This window comes from Ruditapes philippinarum, unplaced genomic scaffold (genome assembly GCF_026571515.1).
Source record: "Ruditapes philippinarum isolate M1 unplaced genomic scaffold, ASM2657151v2 ctg942_1_1_1_1, whole genome shotgun sequence".
NCBI lineage: Eukaryota > Metazoa > Mollusca > Bivalvia > Venerida > Veneridae > Ruditapes > Ruditapes philippinarum.
The window spans coordinates 26112-36524 of record NW_026852083.1 but is presented as its reverse complement, the minus strand read 5'-3'; the positions used below and the strand labels follow the sequence as shown (position 1 = coordinate 36524).

General features: G+C 31.2%; 1 long non-coding RNA gene across 3 annotated transcripts; it reads left to right on the top strand.

Annotated features, from left to right (window-relative positions):
- The first annotated feature begins 546 nt into the window (after window positions 1-546).
- LOC132748777 (uncharacterized) lies at window positions 547-10394 on the top strand. Of its 3 annotated transcripts, none has more exons than XR_009628318.1 (5): window positions 547-753; window positions 1216-2823; window positions 3588-3817; window positions 4746-4935; window positions 7882-10394. It is a non-coding gene; the product is annotated as an uncharacterized LOC132748777 (long non-coding RNA). The 3 variants fall into 3 exon arrangements; XR_009628317.1 differs by having other exon boundaries at window positions 4746-7216; XR_009628316.1 differs by having other exon boundaries at window positions 4746-7292.
- The last annotated feature ends 19 nt before the right edge of the window (window positions 10395-10413 follow it).

Sequence of the window (10413 nt, the reverse complement as noted above, 5' to 3'; positions counted from 1 at the left end):
AGGGATGAAAAAGCCGTTTTTTATGTTGGATCTATAAGGTAATTAGAAATAAAAGAGCATTTAACTAAAATGTATAATCTTTAGCATTGCACATCTAAATCCGAAGATAGAGAGTCGAGTTGGATAGTATAGGCATGTATTATTTACACATATAAATTCATAATACATTCTTATCTTTAATTAAATAAAAAAACAACAACAGCAACACATATTTGAATAATTAGTATAGTTTTATTGCAAATAAGATTTTTTGGTTAATTCTCATATTGAGTAAAGTATGTAAATTGGTTTTCTTTTTTGAAATTATTTTACTTTGCAGTAACTCAGTTGATGTCCTTTGAATCTCTTTGTTTTAGTTTGATCATTTACGTACGCATATGATTACCTTATTTATAAATACATGTATATAATTAAATATAAGTTATTCATTAATTAAAGAGAACAACTTAAGAAATAAACAAACAAACACAAATTATCTTCAAATATCTTAAAATAGTTTTATTTTACAAATAAATAGTCTGTGTTCTTGTTATTTCTTTTTCAGAATAAAAATGTCCTACAACAAAAATGGATACAGCCATTCAAACAATTATATCCACGCATGCGGAGCAGCCGAATTCGCGATCTATATCTTCGGAGGGAAAATTTAATTTTTCAAGTATTTACATTGACCTTCATATGTTGGATTTGTTGTAGGAAGGACAACCGCCGAGATAGAATAATTATACGCCCCAATAACTCAACCGTAATATGGTGAGTTATTTGATATTAGTTTAATGTTGTTAAGAAGTTTATTTTTTTATCTTTAGGCACATAAAAGTTGATAATATATTGTGATATTGGTAAATATAATAACTTGCAATTATAATATAAAGATATCATTATCAAGACTATACAAAGGTCCATGTTCGTTACACATGGTATGGCAATTATCCGAATCTCACATCAGCTGCTAATACAGACTCTTAGACAACTGTGTAAGGCGCTTAATGAGACATCATATTAATTCTTCATTTATCGGTGTCTTCTTATAGATATGAAAGGATAACGGAAACTATGTAATCTTCAGCGTGCGACTTGTCTGACTCCTTGGGGGTTGGTGGTGTTGGTTGGGTTGATGGTGGTTGGGGCTGTTTAAGACATTTATGTCTTGCAACGGATTGATCAGCAAGAATGAATGCCCTATGATATCATTATAAAGTTTAAACATTTCAGGACCGGCTATGAACTGTCCAAGTTGTCAACATATCCAAAGCCAAAATAATCTGCCATCTACACAACTATGTGGTAATGGTCAATGCACAAGAACAGAAACATCAGCAAATCAGGGCTCTGTTCCCGAATACAGAAACACGGCACCACAAGACACGTGTTGAACACCATAGAAAAGATTTACACGACATTATCAGCTGAACATGTAAAAGTATCGACAAGTATAACTGCATGTAAACAATTTTAATGAACACAATCTTGCAGTATTTGTAACATACCAGAAAAAAATATGTGTAATGTTTTGTTAGGCAACCTCCGTAGAATTAACACGTTCATTTTTAATTAAGATCAAAACCCTGATTAAACCAAATGCGCAAATATATATAATGAATTATTATTTTTGACTACTCGCAATGTTTGAAAATTGAAAATACAAAGCCTCAGAAAGCTACTACAACATAATATTCCGTACATATTTATGTTTTGTTTTTATAATTAACAAGATTCGGCTACAAACTGTCATATATTTAAAGGTAATTAAATATCATAAGAGGCCGAATGACGTGAACGGCACAGGACTGTATTCAATCCCATACGCGTGTCAAACTACTGATGGCCTCGTTAAATTTACAATATCATTTTCACACCTCTGCAAGGATATTTTGGATTCACTTAACAAGTATTTATACCGATGCGTGTACATCTCCGAATTTCTGAACTAATTGGATGCACCAATTTTTCTAAATCTCAAAAAAAGTTGATATTAAATATTTTTTCCGAGTCATCGATATCAATTTTGTTTACCGATATTCGGACGTTCGATCGAGTACTCGGTTAACCGGTTACTCGTTGCCATCCCTAATATATATGTATAGAACAAACGTTGTGTAATTTATTGCCAAAATCTTCTTTTAACATTATTTTACCTCTTTGATACATAAAAGGTGTTGTCGTTTTGTATCTGCAGATGTGCAAATTCATCATTTCGCTTTTTACTACTACATAATTGTATCAAATGAGCATTTGGAGTTACCCGGACTTCCATTTCAGCGTTTAGATAAACTATTCCATTCAGTTCGATTTCCTTTTTGTTATTGTAAGAAAAATAGGGAAGAACGGAATTCCTAATGAACGCTCAAAACAACAAAAGTGAACATGTTGCACGTTCGGTTTGATTGAGCCTAATCCTAGACGGTATTTGCCATCCACGTATCTAGCACCGGCTTAAACATAATTAAACATTTAAACATGGTTATTGTAATACTAAATATCTGAGATAATGATAAGATGTCATGAATAAAGCCGCTATGTTAGTTTTTGTCTACCTAGATGTTAACAAGTTTTATGGGACAGCATTATCTTATTCCTGCATTTTGTTTAAAAAAAATGCTTTGATAGATTGTCGCAAGCGGAAAAAAAATCAAGTATTTGCTTTTGATTACCGCAACCTTATCTTCTGATATGTTCGTGTTCAAACAAATTTTATAATCGTTTGGTTATCTAGCAGTCTTCATGTTAGTGTCAGTGTGGAATTATCTAAACACTTTTTATTAATATTTTCTATAATTTGGTGGATGTTGACTTTCTATATATTACAGGAAAAAAACAAAGGTATTAAAATTTAATACCAAATTTTCTATTTCCATTTTTAACTCAAAGGTGATATTAATAGTTTGCGTATGTCCAAAACAAATAAGATGATATTTTTTTCGTTTGAGAGATGAATAGAATACATTTTCACGAAACATTATTCAATTTCATATATTTACAGGAATATTAATGTGCCGAATTTTATCATGTTAAGTTAGGATATATTCCACATTTCACGAAAAACTAAAAATAACCTTTTTATTTAATTATACCTTCAAGAAAAAAAGGTTGGTTATGAATACACCAATTTGCTAAGCAGTTGCAATTATACAGCGCGCAGTAATACATTGATTATATAACATGTATAAGTACGTGACACGGTTTGAATTCAGTACCAATTAGTCACTGTCTTGTAAAAATATAACCAGATAATTTCCGATGATAAAATTTATAGCTGATGCTACTGACTGCAACAGAGAAACACCTGAGAAATTAGTCCAAAGAATAAATATGAGTTTTTGGCCTACTTTCATATTTTTAATATTTGTTTTTATTTCCACAGATAAAATGATAAAAGGCAAAATATACCTCAGAAATGTTTGTATTTATTTCCCTAAATCTTTTTTAATTTAGGTGTAATGTTATATTTTCAAAATTATTAACTGACTACTACTTATTGGCCAAATGCCTGAACAATCTTTTGCTTTGTTGCTTCTTCGCAATTAGTGCAGATACAGTCATTATATTATAATGAATTTCTGTCGTTTTTGTTTTATTTTTTGCAGTATAAAAATGTTCAATCACCGAAATCTAGAAAACTTAGACAGTTTTACAGATGACTATGGCAACCGATGTTGGGCAGCCGAATTCGCAATTTATGTCTTCGGAAGTATAATAGTATTTCTTCTCGTGGTAGTATTGATCTGTATATGTTATATTTGTTGTCGCAAAGACAGTCGCCGTGATGGAATGGCTATTTATCCGATGGCACAACCGATGCTACAACCACAACATGGTGAGTAATCTACGGAACAATTTTACGTTGTTTAAGTTCGATCACAGAATAATTTCGGGGAATTGTTTGCCATTCACTTTATGTGAATAATTGTAAAACTTTAAATAATTTGAATAACCTCTAAATTAAGGATATGTTGGAAACAGCATTTGACTACATTTATTAAATAATGAAGACATTCAATGTCATTTAAATGGTAAAAGTTTATGAGGAAACAGTGAAGACCGTCCAACAGCACAAACTGACTTTTATATAAGTTTTATCATAGTTTAGAGACTTTATTTTTGAAAACGTGTTAGAGTTAAATCGCAGATATTCGTTACCCTCTGGCCTCACTCACTGTCTGTCTAGAGTATGATCGTTGATTGGTGTTTACTAATTGCGACGACAAGGAACGAGATAACGGTAGAAAGGTCATATACCGATGCTCTTACATTGGATATTTTTTTCTAGGGTTTAATATTATGACGGCATGAAAAGTGTTTTTCCTATTTTTGTATTTTTTCCTATGATACAAAAGAGTAAGAACATAGAATACTCGTCAATCTTACGCCCCCTCAAACAAATCAGAAAGCTTCGTGTTTCGGTGCTCTTACCATTACTTACAGTATGGTTTAATTGCGCATGTTGATGGACGGCATTTGTAGGTGCATATTAATGTCTATTCCCCCTTTGCTGTTATAACCGAAGTAATATCACTTTTAATCTACGTAATCAATACTTCACCATCATTTCAAGAACGTTCTGTTTGCGAACATGCGTCAAAGGTTTTTTTAAACTGTTATAATCAACTACATATGTAAATCAATAGCTATTTTTGTTTTAAATTATTTCAGTGTGTTAATACGAAATTTTGCCCCAAAAATTAAATATGTGTGATCTTCAATGCAAACAGTAGTCTAATTGTGGAACTGCTTGAATATTTCAGGAAGTGTCATGTACGCACCAGGCCCGAACTGCCAACATGTTCAGTGCCAACAACAACATCCGCCTGCCCCTGTTTATGCCAATGATCACCGTATGATAACCACGCAACCATCAAATCAAGACCGAGTTGCCGAGACTCAGCACATTTAAAATAAGCATCACAGAATACTTGTGCGCTACTCGAGTAAAAGGTATTATAGACGAAACAGAAAGCATAAATTCTTTGAAGGACATTAAAACAAAACATTAAACATTTCGAAACATTCAAAAGTATGAATATTTTGATCATATAGACAGTAAATTGTGTACATACGAGAAGCTATTTTTTGTTTCTTTTTACAAATTCATTTTTTATTTTATTATTTAAGAAATTTTCAAATAAATGTTTATGTATCAACCAATAATAATCTTCCCTTTCAGAAATGTTTAAAGTTTTGATATTGACAAAACATTGTATACCTAAATAAAACATAGCAGTACACTCTTAATCAAACATATATATGATAAAGGTTGCATTAGAATGTCATTTTTAATCAGAACATATCGGATTTCATAACAAGATAGTTATGGTTTCTACAAAGGTAGTGCTAAGTAGTAGTAACTATTACAGTTACACCTTTTAAACGGCATACGCTTAGTATAAACATCAATCAATTCAACCATGATCTAAACTGATTATGAGTGTCATTTGACCGATCAAAATCGGGCCCGCTGAACATAAGTATATATAATATTACGTCAAATTTGACGACATCAGACAAGCTTGCTGAAAGTTAAAGAGCTGGGTTGTTGATACGGATTGCTTGATTTTATTATAAAAACGTCAGCGTAATTGATTAATCTCCTGTTTCAGAGCTAACAAAAAATTATATTTGTATAGCGATAAGGTTATTGTTTGCCTGCAAATAATCACGTTTGAATCGACAGATTTATCTTATTCAAGCAATGGTTTGATAGATTGTCGCAAGAAAAAAACAAATGCCAGTATTAATTTCTTTATACCGTAACCCTACATTTTGATAGGTACTTTTGTTTTATGTGCAGTTTTCATGTTATCTTAAGAGCGGAATCACTGTTACACATATTCATTTGTATTATTTAGTGGATAATTGCTTTAAAAACGAACAAAAAAACATTCTTTTTTCACATAAACCGCGGCACAGGAGTGTAATAAAGCCATTTAATTAAAACGATATTACACTAGTGTATAACACTTTGACATGACATCATTTTCGCTAAATATAAACATAGCGTTAAAAGCGCGCTAATGTTGGCGTAACTCTATAGGCACGTCATTGAAAATTACTCATTTTAACAGTTTACTGTTCTTATTTTATATATGTGATCAATAGAATATTTGTGTAGATTCAATGTCAATTTATTGAACTCGTTGAATAAAACAATATTATGCTCGCCAGAGGCTCGCATAATATGATTTTATTCAACTCGTTCAATAAATTTAGTATTAAACTACACTCATTCAATATCCTCTATTTATATGTTCATTTTAAAACCAAATGTTAAATCAATATATTTGCATGTCCATAATGATAAAAAATAATTCAGATAATTGATATTTTTCTCTATATTTCTATTGAATTTCAAACGCTGATATTTTTGATTTTCTTATATTGTTATTGAATTAAATACGCTGTTTTTTTTCTGGTATTTTCCAGACTCATCTTGTCGTCCACGTTGAGATACACTCGTTATATTGAACTCTGATCTTAAAGAAGGTCTAACGCCACATTGTCTTCAATTGTGTTTTGTAAAACATGTACACAATGAGCAAACACCAAAAGAATTAAAATCACACCCGATTTAAACGGCATAATTTATACATTATATTAACTATAAGAAAAAGCCTTGAAGTCCTATGAAAAATGAAAATTTTAACTTTTTGATCAAATTTTCTAACGTGATCCTGTACATTTTGTATTTTATCATGAAATCAATACTTCACCTACATTAACAATACCGTTTAAATATTGTGCTTTAACTATTCAATTTTCAAGTTTGATCTTTTCACTTTAGATAAGATCCTGATTTATAAATGTTTTAGTAAGGAAATTTGAGTCACATGTAACGGTTTGCTTGGTTTGATTTATTGGATGCCTTTTTAAGTCGATAACAGAATTAAACTCCAATAAATTAACCTTAATACCATACCACACAATACCACCGATTTTATTTATTTATTATTTCAGATAACGTATTTTCTGCCTTTTTTGTTTTATTGTTTCAGAACAAAAATGTCCAATTTACCAAATTTAGGTAGCTACGGTAGAGCAGATAGCTATGGCATCCAATGTTGGGCAGCCGAATTAGCGATTAATGTCCTTGGGGGGATAATTGTATTTCTCCTGGTGATCATTTTGATCTATATATGTTGGATTTGTTGTCGAAAAGACAGTCGTCGTGATGGAATGTTTATTTATCCGATGACACAACCGATAATACAACCACAACATAGTGCGTAATCTACAGAACAATTTTACATTAAATTTATTGAAGTACAGTCGCAGAATAACATCGATGAAATTGTAAGGTATTCACCTTTTACCCACCGCCTTTTAAAATGATATCTGTTAATAATGTTAAAACTTTAAATGTATGATTTGAATAACCTTTAAATGAAAGATATTTTAGCAAACAACATTTGTAATGCATTTAAAAAACAATGATGCGTTATAGATACAATGTTACAAAATTGGTATTATGATGACACCATGAAGATCAGCCAACAGAACAATTTTTATAAAATAGTTGCAGTTCTAAATATATCTAAATATATGCAAGTACAATGGAAGTGTCTCACTTAATATCTTTTCTAGAAAGTATCTTGGATAATAAGATGTATATTATATCACATATCATAGCAAGATATTGTTTTCAATATATGTATGAAATTATGGTTAACACTTTCTGGTAATTAAAATTAAATAAAGTCTAACACCGTATCTTTTATAAACCTTACATGCTATTCAAATTGATGATAACATTCGACATTTGACTTCAAGTGGGCAGCAATACCAACAAAACAATAATAGGCATCCCTCCCCAATTAATATTGTTCTGTGCTGTAAAGAAATTTATACCTTTAGCCTTACTATAGTACTACTGTTTGAATGTTTTAGGAGGTGTTATGTACACACAAGGCCCGAGCTGTCAACATGTTCAATACCAACAACATCAACCGCCTGCACAGGTCCATGCTAATGCCCAAAGTACGTCTACAGCACAACCAGGAAACCGAAACGATGTCTCCGAGTGCAGAAATACAGCACCACAAAACACCTGTTTACCACTTGAGTAGAAAGAATTGTAGACTAATAAAAAAGAATAAATGATATGTAAGGCAATATAACTAATCGCTATTCTTGTCAACATTTCTAAATATTAAAGTGTGTGAACCATTTCTGCATATGGACAGTCAATAATGTACATAATCAACCTGAACTTTTTCACTTTCAAACATTAACAGTATCTGAAGCTGATAACAGAATAATCACTTTGTTAATTGTGTTGGTTTTAAAAAAAGTGATACTATAGCAGTTGTTTGTCAGCTTATGTCCATAAACTCATGAAATCAAAATCCAGAATAGTATTATTATGTACACCAATTTGTATACCCCGAAAGAAATCTATTTTGATTATATTTTTTGTAATTTGTTTCACTAACTTGATAATTATTGGAGGCCGTAAATATTCAATCAGGGATGTTATATTTTCGATCTTTAAAGATCGTTCAGCTCGACAGTATTGCTGTGCTTGTGGTATTTTTTAGTTCTTTATCTTCGGCTATTTCTAGTTAGATGATTCCAGTATTCCTCACTTCCTCACTGTTTAATCACCCTTAGCAGATGGGGCATGTTTTTAGAATTTGTCTTTTGGCAGCTTATCTGTAATATGCAGGCTTTATAACCTCTGATCTCCTTTTAAAATTCCATTTTATTTAGTTACACCTATTGTTTTCTCGTATTCTTTTACATGGGGACCATACGCCGCTTTTGATGGAATGGCACGAAAGTGCCACATTAAAAGTTTCGTGATGACTGCCGTATGGACACATCTGCTGATGCTTCTAAAGTCAAAATTTTACCATAACCATTATTAAATGTTGAATTCTGCTTAAGCCGGTGCTAGGGGACATGAACGGTAACTTGCACTTCCCATTATCGCCCATGAACAGGCTCAATCAAACCTAGACTGCAACACTGACAATTTTGATGTTTTGTGCCTTCTTCAGGGATTTTTTATTTCTCTCTTTTCTTTAGCATAATTACATAGTTAGAATAGCCTTTTGATCTATCGTTTCATGCGCGCTCCAGCATTGCCATAGTATATGACATAGCCTGTTGCATTAAAGACTTTTGTAAGAAATCAAACGTGCATTTGTTGTTTGTTCAACAGCATTATCCCGAAGCAATTATGTTAGGTTACTTTTTAAAACTGAAGTGCCTTGCCTCTGTACAGTTTTACATCTTTTTTTGTTTTAATTAATATATCTATCAAAACGTAACTTACTGGACAGTAACATTAATGTTTGAGATTACGTGAAAGAGTAAAATGATGAAAAACTTTAATTCAATGATCAATATCTTAAATTAAATGTGTTAGCAACATTATGGTAAATTACAATATCTGCAAACAAATCAGTTATAGACACTATCATTAGGTATCTTTGAAATGCCTCTTCAAATTATACGTAATGATATGTTTAATTTTGTTAGATTGTCCAGCGAAATTGTAAATGCATGAATAATGATTGCTTATCTAATCGTATTGCATTATTTTATCAAAACGCGTTCACGTGATATCACCATAAAGGGATGAGAAGCCGTTTTTATGTTGTATCTTTAAGTTAATATTATTAAATAAAAGAACGTTTTAACAAAATGTATAATCTTTAGCAGCGCACATCTAAATCGGAAGATAGAGAGGTGAGTTGGATAGTATAGGCATCTCTTTACACATAATTTATAATAAATTCATAATGCAATCTTATCTTGAATTAAAAAAAAACAGATTTGAATAATTGGTATTGTTATATTGCAAGTTCATTCTCATATTAATTGGTTTATCGTATTTTGCATTTTTTCGAATTCATTTTACTTTGAAGTAACTCATTTGATGACCTTTGAATCGCTTTTATTTCAGTTTGATGATTTACGTATGCATATGATTCCCTATATTTATCAATATATAATTAAATAATACTTATTAAAAAAGAACAACTTAAGAAACAAACAAACAAACTAACTAAAAAATATCTTCAAATATCTTGGTGCAGCTTTTAAACTTTTATTTGACGAATGAATTTTTCTACTTCTTTTTAATTCATTTTCAGAATAAAAATGTCCTACAACCAAAATGGATACAGCCATTCACACAATTATATCCGCGCATGCGGAGCAGCCGAAGCCGCGAACTATATCTTCGGAGGGATAATTTTATTTTTTCATGTAATAACATTCTGTAATGTTCTGTTAGGCCAATTTCGTAGATGATTTAACCAAATGCGCAAATATAAGATTTTTTTCAAACACACTTGCTATACATAGAAACACATTCATAAGCACATGCAATATGACGTCAAATTTGACGCCATTAAAACACGTGTGCTGAAAGTTTTAGTTGGGTTGCTTGATTTTATTATTTGACGCAAT